Source organism: Rattus norvegicus, chromosome 6, assembly GCF_036323735.1.
Source record: "Rattus norvegicus strain BN/NHsdMcwi chromosome 6, GRCr8, whole genome shotgun sequence".
NCBI classification, from domain to species: domain Eukaryota; kingdom Metazoa; phylum Chordata; class Mammalia; order Rodentia; family Muridae; genus Rattus; species Rattus norvegicus.
In genome coordinates, this window is record NC_086024.1 from 53,409,818 (window position 1) to 53,436,933 (window position 27,116).

The following is a 27,116-nucleotide window of genomic DNA, read 5'->3' on the forward strand; positions in this document are numbered from 1 at the left end:
ACACATGGCTGGTGGGGATATAAAATTGTGCGGCCACTTTGGGGAAGAGTTTAGCAATTTTTTTAGAACACTGAACATAAATTTACTATGTGAACACAATTCAACTCACAAGTTGAGACCCAAGAGGAAGGAAAAGCTGCATCTAGTCACAGGCATCAATTATAAATGCTTGGGGCTGGGGATTTAGCTCAGTGGTAGAGCACTTACCTAGGAAGCGCAAGGCCCTGGGTTCGGTCCCCAGCTCCGAAAAAAAGAACCAAAAAAAAAAAAATGCTCAGAAGGTGTCAGTCATCACAGCTAGAAATCAACAGTGTCTATGAGCAGGCAGAGGAGCGGCTGAAAGAGTGAGTATATCATATGAGTACGGCATAGCAACGCAGTCAGGTGGAATACTACTTGACAAGTTATATAAAGGATTGATGCAGACAACAGTGTGAAGGTCTCAAAAAACATCAAATTTTAAAAGCCAAGCACAACTCTCACATATTCTAATTTACTTCAAATGTACAAAAAGGCAAACCTGTGAAAACAAGATGTAGTTTGGTATCTGGGGCCAAGGGAGGCAGAAGCAAGGATTATTCCAAATTGGTGTCAGGACTCTTCCTGGGGTACTAAAAGTTCTTGAGTTTTAGAGTTAAAACAAGTGGATTATGGTGTCGAGTATCTCAGAAAAGTTTATATTTGTCTGAAAGGTGAATAGTCATAAATAAATGAGGTTCGGGATGAGTACATCTCCACACACAGGCACATCGCCTCCTGTTTCCTCAAGGATGCTGCAAGGCCATCAACTCCAGCTGTTCCCAGAACAGCATCAGTGCTTGTTAGAAACACACTGTAGCCCTGCCCTAGATAGGCTGATTTCAGGAAGTCTGTGGGTGTACACCTGCTCCTGTCTTTCTAAAAGTCCCTCTGATTCTGAAACACACTAGCTTGTTAGCTAGCCTCTTCCTAGTTTCATCTGGAGGTTGGGAATGACTTAGCTTTGAAATTAAGAGAACAAACCAGGTACTCTTCATAATGGGAGGAAGGACTTCAAATAGTTCAAATGTCCACAATAGGTAAGTAGCTAAACAAATTCTGAAATGTATACCATGTTCAAACCATGAATCAACAGTAGCAAGAACCCTTCCTCCAAGTGTCCCATGTCACTGAGTGAAAGGAGATTTTGTTCCTATGAAATATTGGGGCAGGTAGAACTTCCCTACAAGGACAGAGAGCAGATGTGTGACTGCTGGGCCTGGAGTTTGCAGAGGGATTCACCTCTGAGCTGCAGAGATAACTTATAGAGATGATGGAAGAAGTCCATATTCCAATTGTGAAGATAGTTATGGGGGTATTTGTTCATCTGGATACAAACTATACACTTAAAGTAAGTATGCTGTTATATATTTTGTATCTTAATAAAGTTGATTGTGAAAGAAAAAACTGGATAGAAGTATTAGTGTCTATTTTATAAATGTTTCAGTTTTCTCTTATCCTGGCTAGTTCCCAAACAATTGAGACCGGACTATTTCATTTACCTAACAGCTTTAAGGCACAACAACTGAGCAATACTAATCTATTTTAATCCTCTAAGATAATGGAGCTACCTCCCAACTAACATCCCTGAGATACTTGCATTTTATGGTTTTCTCTGCTCCACTTGTTTTCTTACAATGTGTTCTGGACCCTCTCCCCAGGGCTGAATCCCCACTTCCTCTCTCTCCCTCCCCCTCCCCTGATTAGGACAAAGTCCAACCCTATTCTTTCCCCTGCTGATCATTGACTGACCTTATTGACCAGTCAGGAAATAATTGGGGAGCAATGTTTACACAACACTGAGACAGGAGATTTGCAGAATAAGAATTGCAACCAACTTTCCACGTGTGAAAGCCTGAGACTTGTGTAGTCCAGGACACCTCAGGTTGCCTGAGTCACCAAAATGCAGTAATGAAGTCAGGTTTCAGTCCCCATGGGGACGGCTTTGGTGGCAAAGGCGGGTTTGGTAGAGGAGTAAGCAGAAGAGGTTTTGGTGGTGGATGAGGAAGGCTTTGGCCGTAGAGGTTGAGGTCAAGGTGGAAGAGATGGTGGCTTCAGGGGACAAGGAGGTGGAGGTGGCTGAGGTGGAGGCTTCCAATCTGAGGGGAACCAGGGTCGAGGTGGTAGCCGGGGGGGACAAGAGAGGAAACCAGTCAGGGAAGAATATGACAGTGGAGCCCCATCGGCATGAAGGTGTCTTTATCTGATGTGGAAAGGAGGATGCCCTTGTCACAAAGAATCTGGTCCCTGGAGAATCTGTGTCTGGAGAGGAGAGATGAAGCGTGTGCCAATGTTCTTTCACAGGCAGGCTCCACACATTGGTCCTTCCAGGGCTTTGGCAGCCTGAGGAAGTCTATTGGGCATTGGGACCTTAGCTTGATTCATGCTCAGCAAACCCGGTAAAAAGCCTGCCTAGATGTCTCAGGTCTTCCAAGCTGAGCAATCTTCCACACAACCTGTCAGGATTTGCAAGCTTCCTCATGCCCAGTGAAGTCTCCGTAGAGCCCATGAAATCACCTTGAGTCTGGGCAAATTCCCCTCAGCTACCTTCCCTAAGTGCTGAATTCAGGTGACCTCAGATGGGGAAACATAGATTAGACCACAACTGGTCTTGGGCAGTTCTGAAACAAAAGTGGTGAACCAAGAAATGTCTTGCACTTGTAAGGGAGAAGTGTGACATTAACCTCTCTTACTGTCTCTTTAGTTCCACTGAAGGCTCTAAGGTGGATCTTTGCAGCAATATACATTTCATGAGTTAAACTATGCCAAATGGAGTCTGCCATTCTGGAAGGTTCTGTGATGAAAGAGGCTGAGCTTGGATCAACAGAGCTGAGGTGAGATGCTTGCTTGCCATCAGCCTGCTCTGTTTCTAAGAGGAGAGTGAACAGGCTGGAAAAGGTAAAAAGGGAAAGAGCTAGAGAGAGTCACCCAAAGGTTGTAGGAATTTGCCTGTCTTTGATGCCATCCCTATGTCTTTATCCTCTCTGATTTGAGTAAATGAGTGCATAAGATTTTTCTGGAAATTCAATAAAGAAGCTGTTTTCTTTTTGGAAAGATGATGGCTGACTCCATGACATTCTGACCTCTTTCTTCAATGAACAAATTATTTGTCTTAAAAATATCTCCCAACTGACTCCTTCCTCAACCTAATTCTAACAATTAAGTAGTTAGGACAGCAGTTTTCAACCTTCCCAATGCTGCAACCTCTTTAATACACTTCCTCATGTTGTGGTGACCCCCAACTATAAGTTTATTTTCGTTGCTACTTCATAACAGTAATTTTGCTACTGCTATGAATCACAATGTAAATATTTGATATGCAGGATGTATTTTCATTGTTACAAATTGAACATAATTAAAGCATCATGATTAATCACAAAAACAATGTGTAATTATATATTGGGAAATATTTACTTCTAATTACAAATAAATGGAATTTTCTCTCGAAGCATGGTGTAGCATGGGTAACAGTCTTATTATAACAACAGTAAACTATGTGGCTACATTTTGCAACAGTACACATAAAAAGCCAAAGTCAGCAGGAAGGTTGGGATTGCTTCTTTCTCACCAGATCAGAAATTCTCCCAGCAGTCTTTGCAAAAGCACAATAAAGATCATCATGGAAATTATGTCTACTTCCAAATATATCTACTTTTGTATTCAGACTTGATAAACAACCATGCTGGAAAACCTTGTCTCACGAGGATATATTGTTGGAAATGGAAGAAAAGAGAGCAGTCTTAGACAGAACATGGCATAACTGCAAACACTTGATCCAGAATTGTGTAACTGTTGTTGGAGAGAAATCAGTCCTCACTGCACAGATGTTACTAAGCTCAGTGAACTCCTCTGGGGCTTTCTCGGGAACATCTTCAGCTTTGACTGTGAATGGGCTTCTAGGGTGTCAGGTATAGTCTGAAAATACAGTGAAATTCTGTCTGCAAGCATGTGCAACTGTTCTTCCACACAACTATCATCACAATCCTTAGTCTGGCTCAGTGTCATGGTCTTAAAAAAAACCATGAAAATAAAATTACATGTTGCCTATCAGCTATTTTTTACTTTCACCAATTTTTTTTCCCAGAGCTGGAGTTTCATTTGGAGTGATTGGATCTTTTCAGACCAATCGAGGTGTGTTGCACTCGGTCCTTGCAATACTGAACTTAACTAGTTCAAGATGGAGAAGATCTCAAGCTTGTTTTCCTGCAATTCACTTTTATCCCAGAAAAGTGCTTTGAGCTGTGGTCTTACTGTCTGATTAATGAGTATTTTGAGTTTGTCATGAAGCTCAAAATGCACTTTAAAATTTTTCATCTCCACAATCATCTCAGCTCAGCAGCAATGTTCCCCAAATATGAAGCTTCAGTGGCTGCTATGTTTTGTTGGGGGTACCTGCGGCTGGTGTCAAGTCTGGCTTTCCCGTGTCCATTACCTTTGCTTCTAAAATAGTTGGTATCCTTGCCTGCAAAACTCCAGTGCTTACTAGAAATGGCATTTTAGTTTGTTCAGCTTCATAGATTTAACTGACAGAACTTCTCTGTAAATAACACACAGCAGTTTCTCAGCTCCTGCTGTAATTGTTGAGGTCCAAACATACTTTAAAAAACCCTCACTACGGTTTCTTTAATTAATGTTCTTCTCTACACGATCTACTGTCATGGGATGGCTTGTTAATGAGAATAACAAAAGAGTAGACTTAATAATACTAAAGATAACACAAAGTATAGTACAATCTATACAGTTTATTAAAGTTTCCTATGATTTACCATTCTCTGTGCTGTTTTCTTTTCCTTTTTTTTTTTTTACATACCTGTTACTATCACAAGGTGGCAATGTTCACATTAACCACAGTTGAGCACAAAAAGATCAGCATCCAAATTGTTTCCATAGTGCAGATTTTTTTTTTTTTTTGCAGTGGTTGACAATATTACAGTACATGATCTTACGTCTACCCAGTAATATTATTCATGAGGTGTCTTTTTGCCTCCAATATTGCTGCCTTCGACATAGTAGCTGCTCTCTATGTGACTGGTCTGCACAAGTACATTATGGTGCCAACCCAGTTACCTACACCTTTATTTGCTCAGTGTGTATGTGATGGGTTTGGTGCGATGACATCATCATGCCACGTAATCGTGATTGGGCACATCTTCGTGTGGGTGGGCCGCCTAGAGACAGAGAGAGGAGTGATGTCTCAGTTTCTAAAAGCATTGGAAAAAAATGTATTTTCAGATGGTCTTGGGTGATCACTAAAGGAAGGTCATTTGACCCCTCAAAAGGATTGCAATCCACAGGTTGAAAACCACTGAGTTAGGTCCTTCCATAGAGACTAAGTGAAGATTTAAAGAAAAACAGGCCATGATGATTCATGATTGATCTGAAGCCAATTTTTGAAATTCAGATATTTAATACTTCAAATTTCATTATAAAGCTCCAAGCTATACATGTCAAGATAGTATAAAAATCAGTGAAAAGGCCACATTAAAAAACCACATACTTGAAAAGACATGATGGATGACTGGACATGTTTAACATCATCATGTAGGCATCTGTGTATGTGTGATTTCTGTGTGCAAGTACACATATGTGTTCAGGAGTGTGTGTGTGTGTGTTTGTGTGTGTGTGTGTGTGTGTGTGTGTGTGTGTGTGTGTGTGTGTGTTTCATCTTCAGGAGCTCCTACGACCTCCTTTGAGACAGGGTTTCTTGTTGACTTGGACCTCATCAATTAGGCTAGACTATCTAGCCAGATAACTCCAAAGATGAGCCTGTCTCTGCCTTACAATGCAGGATTACAACACATATTTTAATGAAGATCTGAGAATCAAACTCCATTCCCAGTGTTTACAAAGAGAGATTTAGTCACTGAGCTCTCTGAACAAATACTTTTTATGAAATTCAAATGTTTCAGACAAATTTAAGGGCTATGCAAATATTTGTTTGGCACTCAACTGGACTAATCAAATAAATGCAAACCCATCATTTGGACAAACTGAAAAGTTCCTCAGTTTCACTCAGACTCCCTAATAAAGTCTCTACGAGAAACTATATGTTAGCCTTCGACATCCTATTAGCTGGCATTTTGTGGGAATTGTGGCTTTTCCTAGTCACTAAATTGGGTAATTCAGCAAATGTTCTCCTCAGGCATATCAGTACTTAGTGTGTAATGTCAAAGATGCCCTGTGTCCTCCAAGGAGTGTGCTTTCTGATGTCAAGAGTAAACAAACAAACATGACCTGTGGGAAGACCCAAAATTAATGGTGACATCAATTTAAAACACAGTCCTTGCTCAGTCTCATCTCTGGCCCTGCAACAGATCTCCAGCTGCATCCTCACTTCTACCCTTCCTCACAGCTCCTGAGAGTCCCACAGACCACCTTCTCTTCATACTCATAGCTATACCCCAGCCTCCAACTCCAGCAGGTACCACCTGCTCAAACACAGGCCAACCCTGCCAGAAAGCCAGGTAGGCTGATGGCAGAGCTCCTCTCTCTCTATTCCCCCAGACCAAATCCTTTCGTTTCCTTAGTGATACAACTGTAGCCTCCCTTCCCAGCTCCCCACATTTCCTGTGGATCCCACAGACCACCCTCCATTCTCCCTCCCCTGACTCTCTTCTGCATCCCAGCCTCAAACACCTGTAGGAGTTCTCTTTGAATGCACCAGCTGAGCAGGACAGTAAAACATGACACACACAGTTAACGCACTCTCTGAAACTCCACAGAAGAGACAGAAACCAAGGAACAAAACAACTAAGAGAAGAAGAAAAAAAACACACGATCATCTCATTCGAGGTTGAAAACCCTTTGACAAACTCTAACACCTTTTCATGATAAATGTCTTGGACAGATCAAGGATACAACGTGCATACCTAAACACAATAAAAACAATATAACTAAATCCAATAGCCCAACAACAAATTAAATGGAGAGAAACTTAAGGCAATTCCACTAAAATCAGGGACATGAGAAGGCTGCCCGCTCTCTGTATCTATTCAGTGAAGTACTTGGAGTTCTACTAGAGCAATAAGATAACTAAAGGAGATAAAGGACACAAAAATTGGAGAGGAAGAAGTCAAAGTATTACTATTTATAGACCTTCTAGGACTTAATTACACCTTCAGCAAAGTGGCTGGATACAAAATTAACTTTAAAAAATCAGTAGTCTTCCTTTATACAAATGATAAATGGACTGAAAAAGAAATTAAGGAAACAACATCCTTCACAATAGCCACAAATAATGTAAAATATCTTGGTGTAACTGTAACCAAGCAAGTGAAAGACCTGTGTGAAAAGAATTTCAAGTCTCTGAAGAAAGAAATTGAAGAAGATATCAGAAGATGGAAAGACTCTCCATGCTTGTGGATTGGTAGGATTAACATAGTAAAAATGGCCATCTTACCAAAAGCAATCAATTCAATGCAATCCCCATCAAAATTCCCACACAATTCTTGAAAGAACAATACTCAACTTCTATGGAAAAACATAAAACTCAGGAGAGCTAAAACAATTCTATACAACAAAAGAACTTCTGGATGCATTAGCACCCTTGATCTCAAGCTGCAGTACAGAGCCATAATAATAAAAACCACATGATATTGGCACAAAACCAGACAGGTTGATCAGTGGAATCACATCAAAGAACCAGAAGTAAACCCATAAGCCTATGGACACTTGATTTTTGACAAAAAAAAAAAAGCCAAAACTATATAATGGAAAAAAGAAAGCATCTTCAGTAAATGGTGTTGGTCCAACTGGATGTCTACATGTCAAAGAATGCAAATATATCTATATCTATCACCCTGCACAAAACTCAAGTCCATGTGGGCCAAAGACCTTAACATAAAACTAGATACACTAAATATGATAGAAAAGAAAGTGGGGGGTAGCCTTAAATACACTGGCACAGGAGACAAATTCCTGAACAGAACACCAACGGCTCAAGCACTGAGATCAATAAAATAAATGGGACCTCATGGAACTAAAAAGCTTCTCTAAGGCAAGGGACACTGTCAATAGGACAAAATGTCAGCCTACAGAATGGGAAAAGCTCTTCACCAACCCTACATCCAACAGAGGGCTGATATCCAAAATATATAGAGAACTCAAGAGATTAGACATCAACAAGCCAAATAACCCAATTAAAAATGAGGTGCAGAGCTAAACAGCTGACAGAGGAATCTAACGGCTGAGAAACACTTGAAGAAATGTTCAACATCCTTAGTCATCAGGGAAATGCAAATCAAAACAAAGCTGAGGTTCTGTCTTACACCTGTCAGAATGGCTAAGACCAAAAACTCAAGCAACAGCACATGCTGGTGAGGATGTGGAGCAGGGGAGACAATTCCTCCACTGATGATGGAAATGCAAACTTACACAATCACTCTGGAAGTCAATTTGGTGGTCTCAGAAAATTGGGAATAGTTCTAACTCAAGACTCCCTCTACCCCTCCTGGGCACATACCCAAAAGATGCTCTACCATGTCGCAAGGACACTTGTTCCACCATGTTCATAGCAGCTTTATTTACAATAGCCAGAAACTATAAGTAATATAGGCATTCATCAATCAAAGAATGGATAAAGAAAATGTGATAAATTTACACAATGGAATATTACTCAGCTATTAAAACCACTGGCATCAGGAAATTTAAGGACAAATAGACGGAACTAGAAAAGACCGTCCCAAGTGAGGTAACCTAGACCCAGAAAGACAAACATGGTATGTCCTCATAAGTGGGTGTGTGCCATACAATACAGGATAACCATGCTATACTCCACTAACCCAAAGAAGCTAAGTAGCAAGGAGAACCCAAGGGAAGATGCTTGAGTCTCACTTAGAAGGGGAAATAAAATAGACATTGCAGGTGAATGAAGGGAAGGAATGTGGTGAGAGATCGGGTAGGGATCAAGACAGAAGGAGAGAGCACTGGGAGAGACAAGTGGTTGAGGTGGAGGGGTCATCTCTGGAATGAGAAAGCTAGAACAATGGAACCTACTAGGAATCTATGAGGTGACCTAGGTAAGACGCCCAGCAATGGGGATATGGAGCCTGAAAGGCCACTTCCTGTAACCAGACAAGACTTCCAGTGGAGAGATGAGAGCAACAACCCAGCCATAACACCTTTGACCCACAATTTTTCCTGCCTACGAGATGGATTAAAAAGTGTGTGGACTTTAGCCGAAATACCCCACAAAGAGGGAACAGAACCTGTAGAGACCACATTCAGTGGATAGACATGGCCCTGGTTAAAGGATGGGGCCACCTATACACCTCAAAAATATTAATTAATCCAGAATTCCTCCTGTCAAAAGGAAATGCAGGGACAAAGAGTTGAGCAGAAACTGAAGAAAAGGCCATCCAGAGACTGACCCACCTGGGGATCCAAACCCAGACACTGTTGCTGATGACAAGAAGGACTTACTGACAGGAACCTGGTATAGCGGTCCCCTGAGAGGCTCTGCCAGAGCCAGACGAATATGGATGTGGATGTACACAGCCAAACATTGGACTGAGCATGGGGACCCCAATGGAGAAGTTAGGGGAAGAACTGTAGGAGTTGAAGAGGTTTGCAACCTCATAGGAAGAACAACAATATCAATTAACCAGACCCCCCAAAGCTCCCAGGGACTAAACCACCAACCAAAGAGTACAGGGGCACCACGGGGGGCATGGCTCCAGATGGCTATGTAACAGAGGATGGCCTTATCTGGCATCACTGGGAGGGGAGCCCCTTGGTCCTGTGGAGGCTTGATGACCCAGGATAGGGGAATGCTAGGACACTGAGGCTGGAGTGGGTAGGCAGGTGAGGGAGCACTCTCATAGAGGCAGAGGTTAGGAATGGCCAAGTAACCATGCCATGAGAAAGTCCACTCATGACGCTGCCACTGATATTCTGCTATGCTTGTAAACAGGAGCCTAGCATACCTGTCATCTGAGAGGCTTTACCCAACAGCTGATGGAAATGGATGAAGATACCCACAGCTTGGTATCTCGGGGAATCTGTGGGAGAGAGGAAGGAAGGATTGAAGGAGCCAGAGAGGTCAAGGTCATCACAAGAAAACCTACAGAATCAACTAACCTGAGCCTATAGGGGCCCACAGAGACTGAACCACCAACCAGAGAATATGCATGGGAAGGGCATAGGCCCCCTTCACATATGTAACAGTTTTGCAGCTTGATCTTCATGTGGAATCTCTAACAGCAGCGGCAGGGGCTGTCTGTGACTCTGCCACCTGCCTTTGGATCCCTTTCTCCTTACTGGACTGCTTTGCCTAGCTCCAATAGAAGAAAAGGCACCTAGTCCTACTGCTTAATATACCAACGTGGGATAACTGACATGGGAGGTCTCCCCTTCTCTGAGGAGACAGAGAGGGAAAATGGAGGAAGGGATATGAGAGGGAGGGATGGGAGAAGAGGAGAGAGGGGAAGCTGTGATTGGGATGTAAAGCTAACAAATAAATTAATTAAAAAGAAGAACATGAAATTGGGAGGGAGGCGAGATGGGGGTGGATCTGAGAGGGGTTGGAGAAGGGGTCAATATGATCAAAACACAATATATGGAATCTGAGGTAATTAATACAATAGTTTTCTGGATCAGAGAGAGAGAGAGAGAGAGAGAGAGAGAGAGAGAGAGAGAGAGAACATTCTTTTTTGCAATGCTGGAATCTAACCCAGGACCTTGCACTGTACAATTGAGCTACGTCCACTCCCTAAGATCTTCTAAAATACTGAGCTGATCCCATGCTCCCTGACATTCTCGTTAAGTGGTATAGAATGTGGCGTCTGAACAACAGAGTGTTTGAAAGCTCCGTAGCTGGCTCTAATGTGCAGCCCAGCCTGGAAATCACTGTCTTAGCCCCTTCCCTTGGGTGGAACCCAGAACAGGTAGGAGGAGCGAACTGACAAGGTTTAGGTTTTGAGCCAGATCAACTCTGGCTACTTCTGAGACTCCTCGGAGAGCACTTTAAACACAAATGAAACTCAGACTCCACCTCTCAAAGATTCATTTCATCCGACTGGGTTGGCCTGATCTTTGGTGGCTTAAAAATCTCCCCGAAAATGTACTTTTGAAAGGAAATTCTACACCCACCTCTCTTTGCCATAGGTCATTCATGTTGTAAAACTTTAGTGCCCAGAAGTTCATTTCTTGATCCCTCTATAATAGTTCGGAGATATTGATCCCCAGAGTAAGAAGATTCTCAGAAGTTCACTTTCATCGCAGAAATGTGACCGATGGTGAGGGTAAAGTGGCCTTCTTCTCCAGAACTTCCCCACAGAAGGTGCCTGACATTTTCCACTTCCACTGCCACCCCACTTCCCTCCATGACTCCTTGAGCCTTTGCACTCACTCTGCCTCCCTTCCAGCCAGGAGAGTTTGACCTATAGTTGGCAAGAAGCATTCAGTCTGGAATTTGCCCTGTGAATGGGTTCCTCGTGGAAGAGAGAGCAGAAGACCATGACATTATCCCATGTGACATTTGACTGTTCTCCGCAATGCAGACCTGAGGTCGTTTCAAACCCACATCATAAACCAAGCACACATCATAACCTCATAGAGATCAGGCTCAGGCTAGAATGATGGTTTCAAATTGTGCTGCTTGGGCCATTTTATTAAAAAGAAATCACCAGGCCAAACTTTCTGCATTTTGGACAGAATACAGTGCACAGGTAGGAGTCCTGAGTCCAGAATAGCATTGAGGTTGAGAATTTCACATTATGCAATGACTGGCATCTACATGATCTGACCCTAAGAAAAGACAACATAAGAGAGCCATCTAGAAAATGTGCTCAGGCTTAGCTTTCTGGAGGATCCCTCCTCTGGATTCTCTACTAGTGTGGCCTTATGTCATCTACAACACACATGAGAATGGGTGGCGCAATCTAGCCATCAAAACAAAATGTATCACAATAAAATACTTGATGCTTTAAGTGAGTTTATGGTTTCTCATTGGGATGTATTCGCCAATATCCTGTGGCACAGGTGGAGGTTAGGCACAGCTACCAGATTTTCATAACAGCTTATGTAATGCCTTTTAGCCCCAAACTATAGATATTGCAGCAGATAAAGCTCATTTGCAGAGACAGATGTTCCAGGGGTCTAGATCGCAGTAAGTTAGTCTCTTATGACGTTGGACTTCTGCAATAAGCCCAGGGTGTATAAGCAGCTTTAGTCTCAGAGTGGGAAACTTGCCTAATTTCAGGCATTTCAAAACATCCTACAAAGATCTCTCTGGCAGCTGACAATTGAATTTAGGATGGTGTCACCTAAGCCACAGTGAACAGCATAAGAGAGTTCAGAAAGCAGGAAATGCCCCGCCTAGCTGGAGTGCAGGAAATGTGCGTGAGCAGGATTGAGAATGTGAGGAAGCTGAAGCAAGCAGAGACTCCTTGAAGGGTGGGACCCCATCACCAGTGTCGTCTGTAAGCACGTGGGAAACATTTTTACACTCTGTCTTAGTCAGGGTTTCTATTACCGTGAAGAGATGTATGACCATGAACACTCTCATCAAGGAGAACATTTCACTGGAGCTGGCTTACAGTCTCAGAAGTTTAGTCCACTATCATCACGGCAGTAAACGTGAGCACGGCAGGCAGACACGGGGCTAAAGAAGGTGCTGAGAGCTCTACATCTCGATCAGCAGGAAGGGAGAGAGACACTAGGCCTGGCTTGAGCGTTTGAAATCCCAAAGCTCACCCCAGAGACACACTTCCTCCAACCAGGCCACACCTCCTAAATCCACTCTGTAAAGGCCAGGCACTCAAGTGTATGAGCTTATGGGGTTTATTCCAATCTAAACCACCACACACGCCACACTAGTCAACTGAAAAATTAAAACAAATATTAAAAGGTATAATGTTTTTCTCTTTAAGCTAATAAAAATTCAAGACTGGCAAAACTTGATACTGACAAGAGCTTAGGCTCAGAGTTAATCCCACAGGCTGCTGGGAGAATGGCAGTAGGACAGGAAGAGCAAAAGCTTTATACATGTAGACCTACACACGAATGCACACACGTGCACTATGCATGAGACATGTAAACTGGTATATCTCTGTTCTAGTTTGCTTTCTGTTGCTGTGGCAAACCCGATGACTAAAATCAACCTGGGGAGGAAAAGGTTTCATTGGCTCTCGGCTTACAGTCCACCATCAGGGAACTTAGGACAGGAAACCAACAGAGAAACCAGGAGAGGAACTGAGCAGAGATTCTGGAGGAACAACCGCCTAGTGTCGTACCTTCTCTAGCGCATGCGCAGTGAATATTTTATTCAACCCAAGTCTACCAGAGGCTAGCACAGTCCACAGTCCTAGGTCTTCCTACATCAATTAGCAATCAAGAGAGTGCAGCACGGGCGTGACACAAGCCAACCTGACGAAGACAGTTCCTCAGCTGAAGTTCCCTCCTGCCTGAGTGACCCCAAGTTATATCAGGTGGATAATAAATATCAATATGATCTGCGTATGAACATGTAAGACTATGTGTGTGCTATCTATGTACATTCACGCATGTATACATTCACATGTAAAACCAGATGTGTACTATCAATGTCTGTGTCCTCACACATGCACTGACACACTTTGGTCCATTATTTCCTCTCTATTTAACATACTCCGGTGAATAAAGAGTTAAAATAAATATTTAGCAGAAATATTTATAATACGAAGCTATAAACAGCAAAGAACACATCAGCAATAGATCCAGGGGGATGACAGGAATCTGTCACTTATACACTGCTGGCAGACACGAGTCTACCCCCTTCCCAACCCACTAGGGTTTATTCATGTTCCCATCTGTATCAGGCCCTCCCACTACGTGACTTGGCACGGAGGGAAGCCCCTCTCCAGAAGGACACATTCAAGTCTATAGATGCTAAGGAGAGACGCATGGCTTTGCTTAGCAGAAGCCTCCACATCTTCTTGGTGAGACTCACGGACTGAGCATTCTGATGTAAAAGCATTGCTCATTCAGAAAGACATCTGGTTTATAGTCACTAAAGCAAGCGACCTATGTAACTTTATTTTTAAAAAATATTGATATTCAATGAAAAAAGTACAGAATATACACAAAACCTTAACTGCTTTTCTCTAGGCACTAGCACTACATACAGTGTTTTCTTCTGCCTGCCTTTAAATACCCTATTCTCTCTACAATGACTATATATTTATCATGCAATTTTTAGGGGGAAAAATGAATAAAACATATGCAAAAAAGTAGACTAAACTAGACATTATGTGGAGAGAGCCTAAGTTTGGGGTCCCCATTAAATTCCTGCCCCTCAGAACTCAGAGAATCCTTCAGAAGAGGAGTCAGAAAGATCCTAAGAGTCAGAGGGAATAGAAGACACCAAACTCTTTCTAAGTCAACTAAGGAAGACACACATGAGCTCACAGACTGAGGCAGCAAGCAAGAGTCTACATGGCTTACACCAGGCCCCCTGTGTGTATATGACAGCTTTTAGCTTAGTGCTTTTATGGAAACAAGTGGCTCTCTGACTCTATTGCTTGGTCTTGGGACTCTTTTCGTCCTGTTGGGTTGTCATGTCCAGCTACTACATGAAAGTTTTCACTTCCTCTTATCACATTTCAGTTTGTCATGTTTGGTTTTTATCTTTTAGACGCCTGTTCTTTTCCAGTGAGAGACTGAAAGGGAGTGGATCTAGAGGGGAGGGCAGGTGGGGGTGGGGACTGGGAGGAGTGGAGAGAGGGGAAACTATTATCAGGATAAGGTATATGAGAAAAAAAATCTAATTTTAATTTTTAAAAAGTAGGCTAATCTTACCTATGAAAATAAAATTATATTTCACATTGTTTCCTATAAAATATTGAAATCAGTGCTTTCAAAATGGCCAACTTAATAGCAAACAAACATGTCTTTGGGTTTTTTTTTAAGGGAATTGTTCATTGCAGACTTTTTTTTTTTAATAAAAGCCACAGAGACACAATTGAAAGCTTGTAAGTCATGCATGATGATGTCGGTGACTGATTCTGTAACTGGCTTTAGCCTCGTTTTAATCTAAAATAACTGAATTTAATCCTTTACTAATGAGAGAATGCAATTTCAACTGACCCCTTTTCTGCATCTTGGTAAGTTTTAGCTGCCAAAATCCGTTTTCTGGCTGGGTTGAATTGTCCTAAGATATTTAGTAGAAATGTATTTTAAGCACGCTCACTTGTTTTGCTGAGCTACACTTTCATGGCTAGTCTGTTTCGTGATTGTGTCAAACAACTAGAAAAGCATGCACATGTTTCCTTAATACCCACGTGTGACTACCTTAACCACCGCTTAATTGATTATTCTCATTAGCATGTAAGTACAATCAGGTGCCACAGTAACAGCAAATAGTTTCAGGTTCTTTTTTTTTTTTTTTTTTTTTTTTGGTTCTTTTTTTCGGAGCTGGGGACCGAACCCAGGGCCTTGCGCTTCCTAGGTAAGCACTCTACCACTGAGCTAAATCCCCAGCCCCTAGTTTCAGGTTCTTAAAAACTATATTTTCATGAACTATTTGGAATTTTCATATATTTTGATCACATTCATCTCCTCTTCTCCGGCTTCTCCCAGATCCACCCCACCTCCTACCTGCCTACCCACATGTCCTCCATAATTTTTATTTTTAAACCCATGGAGTCCAATTTGTATTGCTCAGATGCTCTGGGCTGTGGTTAAAGAAAACCGACTCTCCCTCTGCCAGCAGCCATCAAATGCTGCGAGCTCCTCAGTTAGAGGTGGGACTTCATTCCCACCCCTCTCTCCTCAGGCTGGATTTTGTCTAGCTTGAGTTTGCACAGGTCTAATGCATGTTGTCACAACTACTGAGGCTTCATGTGTGAAACTGCCTCTCTGTATCCAGAAATCACTGTTTCCTTGTAGTTATCCCAGCCTCTGGGTCTAAAATCCTTTCCACACTTCTTCCTTGAAGATCACTGAGCCTTGATGAGGGGAAGAGGTATTCAAGTTTCTTAATTTGCAAATAAAATATGTTTAATTTTTTAAGACAACTCTGTTTTGCATATGCCACTGTTCCTAGTGGTGAATCTTGTAAAGAATTTCCAAGCAAAATTCTCTCTTCTAAAAAAAAAAAAAATCAAGTCTAAACTAAAAGGCCAAATTCTTGGTGCCTCTGCTGTATTTAATAAGCCGAGAATAATAATAGAGAAGACGTTTCCAACAATTATTCCCTTTGATCCTGACTTTGCTGCAAAGCCCTGCCTTTGGAGACTGTCCTAATTAAATTACTTCAAGCCTTCCCTGCAAAGTTCCATGCTGAATTTCTTCAGGACAACAAACTTTGAGAATCCTGCCACTTAATTTCACCATTCCCAAACCCTGAGGTAATTTCCTCATTGCATGTGTGGTAACGGAGGGCAGAAGAGCAGCTCCAGATGCTGAGGGTTCATTTCTCCTCTGCTGGGAATTTCCCCTGCCTTGGAAAGTGTGACACGAGCCATCTGGGGTCCTCAGTTCAGTCTGTATCTCAGGATAGGGAGACTGGAATCTACCCTCAGATGGGGGGGGCGGTTGGGGGTAGAGGAACTAATCCATCTACAGCTGCCTTGGAAGAGCCCACTAAAGATATAGCACTTTCCCCAGCCTCTGCCCCAGACTCCAGAAAAGGTCCAGGCTAATCTGTGGTTACTAGGAGGTCCCTACTCAAACAAGTAGGACCTCGCTTTAGGAAGAAAGCATACAAAACTAAATTACACCAGTAGAAAGGGCCAAACTGTAAGTCTTGAATTCCCAATGCTAGCTTACCCTAATCAAAACAAGCACCCCACTTTACTTAAGGTCTAACTCCCAACGAAGATAACCAAGTCGTCTTCAGTGTGGGCATTTTCTGATAGTTTAATTATGGGCATTTATATAAATACAGAAGCAGATCCAAACACTGTCAGGATTTCGACCGAAGAAGAGCAAGGGAAGGAGTCATTTAAGGTCCTGCCTCCCCACGTTTGGAAAATTATGTGCAAAGTGTGAGCTTTGCTGTCTTTTGTTATCCGTGATAGCTAAATGTGGATTCCCACCATGGACTGTCACCCTCTCTAACCGTGAAAGGATTTCTAGAGTATCTGAAAGCATCCCACATGGTCAGGAAAATTGTAACAACATAAAACTATTACCTAGAAAAGCTAGATGAGAGTCATTGCTACAAAGTGCTCCTTAACTTTCAATAATTTAACGCACATTGTCTTCATTGGGCTCTACTACTCCATTTTCGGAATTCATTTTAATAGCGTTGTATCTTTATCTCCTATGTCATTTTCGAGGCATGCATTATTCCATAATATAAACATCTTTACTCCCTGATTCAGTTCCGGCTTGTTGTTAATGTGATAACCTGAGCCCAAGAGAGATCTCCCCAAGCCCACAGTCAGTCAGACCTGAAAGCTTTAGCTATTTATGTTTCTAGCCACTTCCTCTGAAACACTGCTGGCTGGAAGTTCACATCTACACTTATCACAGGAATAGCGATTGAACGGATGCGCGTCCTGGGATCTTTCTGTGGAAAACAAACATTTGATCCCAGCAAATGTGGCCACACTCGAAATCCTCGCAGCACCAGTAAAAGAACTCAGGATAGAACTTGTCCAAAAGAATAAATCCCTGGAAGGGAAATCTTAATGAATCCACACACATCATCCAACTGCTGACCTTGTTTTAAACGTCTTTGTCTCCTGTGTCCAAACTTGCAGATAGCTATGGATCCTAGGTACCACGTTCAGAAATCAAAGATCATAAAAACTTGAGCTTTTAGATGAATAAAAAGGAAAATTCACAGCCCATCTGTGGTACCACAAAAAAAAAAAGTCTTTTACAGCATGAAATTTCCTCACACAGCATCTCAGAGGAAGAAATTAGTGGGGTTTATTTATACTCATCTGTGAGATTGAGGATAGACAAGTCCTCATTTCAGCTGCCATTTAGATGCATTGTTGGGAGGAATAGTTTGTCATGTTGTTAGCTGTGGAATTCATGATCTGTCTGCGTGTGTTCTGTGCCTGGTACCAATCACAAGATGATTAGATCCATAGAACAGCTCACGTGGAGAGTGAGTGCTTGAGAGAAAGAGCAAAAGTTCTCAATAACCTGTGATTTGAAAGGTTGGCATACAGGAAATAAACTAATTCTGGGTGAAACGAGCCCTGGAAAATACTCCTTCTATTTTACAATGGAGAAGTCTGAAGAGAGGGGTTCACCAGCATGGTAGTTATTTCTCATTATAGGCCCATCCCTTTGGCTCTTGTCTTCTGAAATGAAACAACATGTGTTCATGTCTCAAGGGGGAAGCGCCTAAGAGAACTGGATGACCATATGACCTTACAGTATCGGAATTACTTGTGTTTCCATTCAGAAGCCCATGGAATGAACCCTCCCCTCACCCCCCGCCAGGAGATCTGCTGGGGTGGGCAGGGATTTTCTACTTGTTATTTCAATATCATTTTAAGTCCATACACAACAGTGGGAAATAGTGCAGGGAAATCCTGTACAGCCTTCGCCAGGTTTCCCCAACGGCGATATCTTTTGTAACGTTGGTACAGTGTCAGTCAGGAAATTGTGGCTGATGTAATCCACTGCCTTATTTGGACTTCATCAGAGATGTGTTGCTTTGTTTTGCTTTTGTGTATCTATGCATAGCAAGTTGGTCTGGTGCTGCTACATATTCAAATGCTAAATTCTGAACCCTAAGATCTGGTTGCTCCAACACTAGGAGATCCTCAGAGATACCAGCTTTCGTTCTGTGAACCTTGCCCGCAAGTTATCCCTGATTGGTTAATAACGATGCCTATGGCCTAGGCAGAGCAGAAGAGAGGGGACACAGTGAAGTTCCCAGCTTGGGGGTCTCAGAAAGGGACCAATAGGGAGATAGGACAGGAAGAAAGAAGCCACCATGGGGCAGGTGGATCATGAGGGCATGACCCTGAGGACCAGCCTGCTGGAGCAGAAGCAGCCCAGGCAGGACATGGCAAGTGATATCTCAGGGTTATTGATAGGGAAATAGAAAAAAAAATGGCATAGAGGGTTGATATCTGCCCAGCTCTAATGCTTTAAGGCTTATCATAAATACAAAGGTTTTGTGTCTTTGGGAACTAAATGACCTAATATGGGGTAGAAACCCCCGAATAGTATTTACTGCAACCCCTGTGTGCAAATGTGTCTCCTACATATGAAGGCTAAGAAGGCAAGTCACGTGTCTTCCCAGTTGCTCTCCATCCTGTGTTGTTTCTAAGCAGGGTCTCCCACTGACTTCTAACTGGCTAAACTGACTGTCCCATAAGCCCCAGGATGCGCCAGTCTCCTCCCTCCTTCCCCAGTCCTGGTATTACCGACCTGTGCAACCGTACTTAGCTTTTTAGGTGGGTGCCGAGTTCCAAATTCAGGTCCCTGTATTCATGGAACTATGACTGAGCCATCCCCCCGGCTTTTCACATGTAGTTGTGCGGTGTATCTGTTTAATTCTTTGCATTTCTAACACTTGTAGATTCATGTGCCAGTGGCCACAGTGAAGATGCAGAAATTTGAGCTCCTCAGTAACCCCCAATACAACTCCTTCATATGCACCCTTTCCTTCCTCCTTGACCCTCTAGCTTCCAACAGCCACAGAGCTGTTTTCCGTCTATATTAATATGCCATTAAAATGTGACATAAAACTCCACAGAAGACCAACAGAGTCAACTAACCTGGACCCTTGGGCCTCTCAGAGTCTGAACCACCAACCAAAGAATGCAACAGGCTGGACCTAGGCCTCCCCACTCACACGCAGCAGATGTGCAACTTGACCTTCATGTGGGTCCTGAACAACTGGAATGAGTGCCATCTCAAAAGCCGTTACCTGTACATGGGATATGTTCTAGCTGGGCTGCCTTGTCTGGCCTCAGCGGGAGAAAAAGTGCTTATAGCCTGGCAGAGACTTGAAGTGCCAGGGTCAGGTTGGGAATACTCAGGAGGGCCCCCATACGCCCAGAGGAGAAGGAGTGAGGGAAGGATTATGGGAGGGGTGACTGGGAGGGGAGCAGTGAGAGGGATGTAAAGTGAATAAAAAATATTAAATTAAATTTTAAAAAATGTTATCTAAGTGGAAATATGCAGCACATAACCTTTCTTAGTCAGCACAGCCCCTGTGTGGTACATTCAGGTCGTTACGTCACTGACTCTCCATGCGTTGCTCCTCTTTAGAACAGAACAGAACTTTGCTAAGTTCTATTCTACGGTATGGATACACACACACAAACACACACACACACACACACACACACACACACACACACGGGAGGGGTATGAGAGAGCTGAAGCACACACAGCCACTCCCAGCTCTTTATGAAGATGCTCAGCTCTGGGCTCAGGTCCTTGTGACTGCTCAGCACGCACACTTACTCACCAAGCATCTCTCCAGTGAGTCGCAATGGCTTTCTAATGTCGAGTTGAATGAGTTCTTCACATTCTGGGCAGAGGAGTTTGATTGGATATGTGGATTGAGGCACTGCTTTCCCAGCTTTGCCTTCCACCTCTTCAGGGGTTCTCAGAGCAAGAGAAGTTTTGACCAAGTCTTACTCCCTAAGCTTCTGTGGACCATGCTTTAGCTGCCAGCTCCTGAGACTCAGAAGGTTCTCCTGTGGTCTACAGTAGTTCCGCAGTGTCAATTTAATCACATGACCCATGTATTTGCAAAGTGTGGTGTTGGGTGTCAGTTCATACTTTTGCTGGGGGTTGTCTCACTGCTTGTAAAGGCCTTCCTTCCTCTATCACATTACATTGCCTTTGCCCCTAGTGTGGGACATATTAATCAGTGTCTATTCCTGGTTCTGCATTCTATTCCATGATCTAAGAGTACAATGCCTGAGTTACTACAGTCATAAAGGGAGACATTCTGACAGAAAGACTAAGTCCTTTCCCCCTTTTTGTTTTCCACCCAGAGTCCATTTTATATTTGTAAAATTACCACATCTGTATTTTGAATTGTAATCACAAAAACACTGGAGCTGGCCTAGAACCTTTCTCTGGGCTCTAGTCCTTGAACGGAAGTAGAAACAGTACTACGGTTGTTCTATCCATATATATATATATATATATATATATATATATATATATATATTAGAAGAAGAATCATTTCTGTAAATAGCTATCCACAAAATAGTACAGTGACTGGACTCTGTCTACACATTCGACTTTATGTGCTAACTTTAGGTCTTTACTCCAGCCTAACCCTGTTTCCTTTCATTTGGGCTTCTCAATTAGCCTATTAATGGCAAGAAAGTCAGACTCCCAACTCCCAGCTTTAACATCTAACTAAAAATGACTCAGGTTCATCAGTTGGTGCTGATCTCCCTTTGCTTCCTTCATCTAACTTGATGGGTCTCAAACACTGTTAGTATCTGTGCACGAAGCCACGTGTCCTGTAGTAGGTAAGTGCTGTAGTAGGTAAGTGCTATAGTAGGTAAGTGTTGTGTTGTCTTTTTCCTGCCCAGATGAGAAAAAGCATCAGTCATTGGGCACCAGTGAGAGACCAAAGTAAGGATCCTGTCCAAGTTCAGCTTGGTGAACAATGAGGTTTTTGGGCTTATTTCTGAGTGGAGGGGAGGGGTTATTTACAGAAGTATGGCTGACCTGGGAAGAGTCAAAGTACAAAAGAGATAGTTTGTCTTCGGTGTCATTTTTCTAGGAGAAGGTAGGAGAAAGAAGGGATTCAAGGAAGGTAGAAAGATAGACAAAGTCAGGGACTTTCTTTGTCCCTGTGTGTCTATTCCTATAATAAGAATGGGTTAGGCCAGTGTAGTCAGTGTCATTTCCCTGTGGACCATCCTGCTGATGCAGAGTTTAATTTGCATTTTAGAAGCCATTGCCTTTCATTCAAATCTATAATTTGGCTGAACTGGGACTTTTAAATTATGGTGCCTAATTCCACCCAGCGGACAAAATTAGGAACTGCCTTCACATATTAATAAATGCAATGACCTAGTATATATTTGTTCAAAGCTGAATAAACATTTAACTCTGTATCCATCAGTTATCGGCTGCAGGCTGCTGGGGTCAGGAAAGGGAATGGGGATTATTCGATGAGGAATTCCTATCAGCCTTGATCATCAACAGCACCGACTACCAGGGACTTGAAGAGCCACATATCCCTTTTAAAAGTAAAGTGACTGGGGACTGGAGAGATGGGTCAGTGGTTAAGAGCACACAATGCTTTTGCACCAGACTGAACTTTTGTTCCGAGCATCTGTATCACACAACTCCTCACAACTCTCTTTGACTCTAGCTTCAGAGGAAGCCATTGCACCTCTGACCTCCACGGGTACCTGGACTCATATGCACAGGCTTGCAGACATACATGATCTACAAGTAAATAAATAACCCTTTAAAGTTAAAATAAAGGAACTGTTAACAGTCAGCATAATGGGTTGGTTTTTGAAGCCATCGACAATCCTGGGGCTACCTACCTTCTTCTCCATACTGTTTTCTGTGGCATTCAAGGCTGGCTCAGTTATTTGAGACCCCAAGATGAATGCAGCTGGGATGCCTACCATTCTGTTCCCAGAAACCTCTTTGTGGGACACAGTACATAATTTACAGCAGCTTCTACTGGTGGACTAAATGGAGCTCAGAAATTTTGCATTCTCAGCTACCTGGAGGTGGGTTGGTTCTTGTTTACTTGCTATGGTATTACTGAATCAATCATACACAATATAAATAAAAGAAGGCATCTTCAATAAATGGTGCTGGTCTAACTGGAAGTCAAAAAATGAAAATAGATCCCTATTTGTCGCCTTGTATGAAGCTCAAGTCCAAGTGAATCAAAGACCTCAACATAAAACAAGACACACTGAATCTAATAGAAGAGAAAGTGGGCAAAAGCCTGAAACTCATGGGCACAGGAGTCAGGGGATTTCCTAAACAGAGCCCCAATGGCTCCAGACCTCAACATAAAACCAGATACACTGAATCTAATAAAAGAGAAAGTGGGAAAGAGCCTCGAACTCATGGGCATGCAGGGAAATTTCCTAAAAAGAACTCCAATGGCTCAGGCTCTAAGATCAAGAATTGATAAATGGGACCTCATGAAACTGAAAAGCTTTTGTAAGGCAAAGGACATAATCAATAGGACCAATCGGCAACCTACAGATTGGGAAAAGATCTTCACTAACCCCACATCTGATAAAGGGTTAGTATCCAAAATATATAAAGGACTCAGGAAGATAACTTCAAACACACCAAACAACCCAATTAAAAAAATGGGTATAAAACTAAACAGAAAATTCTCAGCAGAGGAATCTAGAATGGCCGTAAAGCACTTAAAGAAATGTTGAAAGTCCTTAGTTGTCAGAGAAATGCAAATCAAAATGACCCTGAGATTCTATTCTACTTTACACCAATCAGAATGTCTCAGATTAAAAACTCAAATGACAGAATATGCAATCAAGGATGTAGAGAAAGAGGAACACTCCTCCATGGCTGGTGGGATTGCAAACTGGTACAACCACTCTGGAAATCAATCTGGAGGTTCCTCAGAAAATTGGAAATAGATCTACCTGAAGACCCAGCTATACTCAACTCCTGGGCATATACCCAAAAGATACCTCACCATGCCACAGGGGCACATGCTCCACTATGTTCAGAGCAGCCTTGTGATAGCCAGAAGCTGGGAAAAAACCAGATGCCCCACAAGAGAAGAATGGATACAGAAAGTGTGTTTCATTTATACAATGAAATACTACTCAGCTATTAAGAATGAGGACATCATGAGTTTTGCAGGCAAATGGATGAAACTGAAAAATATTGTCCTGAGTGAGGTAACTCAGACACATAGTACATACTCACTAATAAGTGGATATTAGCCAAAAAAAGTACAGAATACCTAGGATACAATCCACAGAACTCAAGAAGGTTAACAAGCAGAAGGGCCCAATTGAGGATACTTCAATCCCATGTGGGAGGGAGAAGAAAGCAATTATGGGGGGTGAGGGGGAACATGATCAGGTATGGGGGGTAGGGACAGGAGTGAAGACCTAAGGGCCAGCAGAATGAATGGAAATAGTCAACTTCTGGAGGTGGGAGGCAGGAGGTGGGAGGTGGGAGGAGGGGACTCTCTAGAATGTGCCAGAGACCTGAGAGGTGAGACACTCAGAACTCCAAAGAAGGGACCTTAGATGAAATGCCCAGCAGTGCGGAGAAGGAACTTGTAGAGTCCGCCTCCAGTAGAAAGACAGGGCATTAAGTGGAGGGATAGGGTTGCCATCCCACAGTGAAAAATTCTGATCCAGAATTGTTCTTGTCAAAAAGAACTGTAGGGACAAAAATGGAGAAGAGCCTGAGGGAAAGGAGGTCCAGTGACTGACCCAAATGGGGATCCAGCTCAAGGGGAGGCTCCAAGGCCTGACACTATTGCTGATGCTATGGTGTGCTTACAGACAGGAGCCTATCATGGCTGCCCTTTGAGAGGCCCAACAAGAGCTGATCAGGCAGATGCAGATACATACCCAACCAATGGACTGAAGTTGAGGACCCCTGTGGTTGAATTAGAGAAAGGCTGGAAGAAGCTGAGGAGGAGGGTGACGCCATAGGAAGACCAGCAGTATCAACTAACCCGGACTCCTGAGATCTCACAGATACTGAGCCACCAACCAGGCAGTATACACAAGCTGGTCCAAGGTGTTGGTATTCTGTCTAAGCTCCACCTCCACAGCTACCTGGGAACAGCCAGGTATGCTCCGCCCCACAGTTACCTGGCAAAAACCAGCTGTGCTTGACTATAAAGGGAGCTGCCTGCCTCCTCCTCTCCCTCCTGCTTTCTCTTTGTTCTTTGCTTCTCTGCTCTCTTCCTCTCTGTCCCTGTCTCTTCTTTCCCCACTCACCCACCCCCCCTTTCTCTCCACATGCCCATGGCCGTCCTTTTCTCTCCTCTCCTCTTCTTCTCTCATTAAACCTCTCCACATGGAACCATGTTAGTTTGGTGTGCTTTATCCGGACGCAGGCTGATATTTAAACAACAACACAAGGTTCTTGATACATATATACAGCAGAGGACTGCCTGTTCTGCCTCAGTGAGAGAAGATGAACCTAACCCTTGAAAGACTTGAGGCCCCAGGGGGTGGGAGGCCTGGCAGAGTGTGGAGGTATAGGCCATCCTCTTTGAGTTGAGGGTGGAGGGTGGGAGAAGGACTAGAATGAGAAACTGTGGAGGGCAGAATGGAAGGGGAATAACAACTGGGTTGTAAAATGGGGGGAGGGTTGGGAGGGGAACACCCATAAGGAAGGGGAGGGGGGAGGGGGATGTTTGCCCGGAAACCGGGAAAGGGAATAACACTCGAAATGTATATAAGAAATACTCAAGTTAATAAAAAATAAATAAAATGTAAAAAAAAATTAAAGATAATAATAATAATAAAATGTTTTCTATATACCTGAGACTACTGTGCCAAAAGCAAAGGAGAAGCTATTACTCCTTGAACCAACAGGAGGCAATGGGACTCAAAGTCTGAGAAATCCTGAGTACTCAGAAAATATGGATATCTGCCCAATTCCTATTTCCTGTTACCTTTAGAATTAGACAGGAAAGTCATTTGGTCAGTCTTTGAAGGGAATTACTATAAAACCTACTGCTCGGGGCTGGGGATTTAGCTCAGTGGTAGAGCGCTTACCCAGGAAGCGCAAGGCCCTGGGTTCGGTCCCCAGCTCCGAAAAAAAGAACCCAAAAAAAACAAAACAAAACAAAACAAAAAACCTACTGCTCTATTTGGCTACCCTAACCACTACCAGACAGTAAACAAAATTGATTCCTTTGGTGAAGACAAAAGATCCCTTAATGCCTCAGCATGATCTACAGAGGCCTGGTCTCTCTGCCTTAGCACACAGGAAGGGACTCTGAACAGAATGTACACCAGTCTATACCACTTAGAACCACATTACCAGGAAAACCATCAATTCCCATTGTGAACCTATTTTTGTCTTCTTTCCCTTTAAAGACCCATTTTAATAGCTTTTCAGTGGGCTTCCTCCCCATAGACCAGCTGCAGAACAAGCTCAAAGGTTATCTGAGTGTCATACCTGCTGAAACCCCCGAGGCTCTCACGTCCACCCCTTAAAGGAAAGGATGTGCAGGAAGGAAGTTGGATGTAAGCCTGATGTTAGGACCTGAGCTTTTCCATGTATTGTTTATTTAAAGCACCTCGTTTGGGTCTCTGGGAAATGCATTGTATTCTAATTGGGTTCTAGCAAAAGATAGTGCCTGGGTTCTTACACTGTTCTAAGTTTGCGAAGTATTTTTATAAGAAAATGAATTTTCTACTGGCCCAAGGAAGTTACTTGGAAGAAATTTTGCTCAACTATAGGCCATGTGGGATGGTGACTTTTAACTTTTAACTAAGTCCAGGGCCTCTAAACCGAAAAGCAGTTCTCCACTCTATTGTTAGAAGCTACCTAACACTAGCCTCACCGCCTCTTCAGCCCCTGGCCTTGCTTACTGCTCTCCTTGTCTGGTCATAATGAAATACTCGAGGTTAGGGAACTAAAAGTAAGAGCTTGGTTTTTGTTGACTGGAAATTTTCAGAAGTCTGAGGCAGTTTGGAGCTGAGAGCAAGGAAACCCTTAACATATTTGACTGACATGGATGGTAAACGGAGCTACAGCTACTGGCCTAAATGACCACTTGTGTGACTTACACAGTGGCCTCCTACCAGTTGTCCATGAAAGAGATGCCAGGGTAAGCATATTCTCCAGAAGCTACACATCAATCCAATCAGACCTGTGCATCACCCATGATGAGACCCCACTGTGCAACCCATTGGCCATGACAAGAGACTATGCCTCTTTGAAGATATGCTGTCTTTTGTTTGGATCAGAAGGCTCCTGCTGCTCTTCTTAGGCAGATCTGGGACAAGTGTATTTATATGTGGAATTGACCTACCATCCACTGAGCTGTAGTATTAAAAGGATGTTTATTTCTGCAGTACTAAGACATTGACGCAAATAAGATGATTAGATGGACCTCTTTTTTTTTTCCATCTTTATTAACTTGAGTATTTCTTATTTACATTTCAATTGCTATTCCCCTTCCCAGTTTCCCGGCCAACATCCCCCTAACCCCTCTCCCTCCCCTTCTTTATGGGTGTTCC

General features: G+C 42.9%; 1 pseudogene; it reads left to right on the plus strand.

Annotated features, from left to right (window-relative positions):
- The first annotated feature begins 15,064 nt into the window (after positions 1–15,064).
- Positions 15,065–27,116, plus strand: part of Lamb2-ps1 (laminin subunit beta 2, pseudogene 1) — a 114,113-nt pseudogene continuing 102,061 nt past the window's right edge.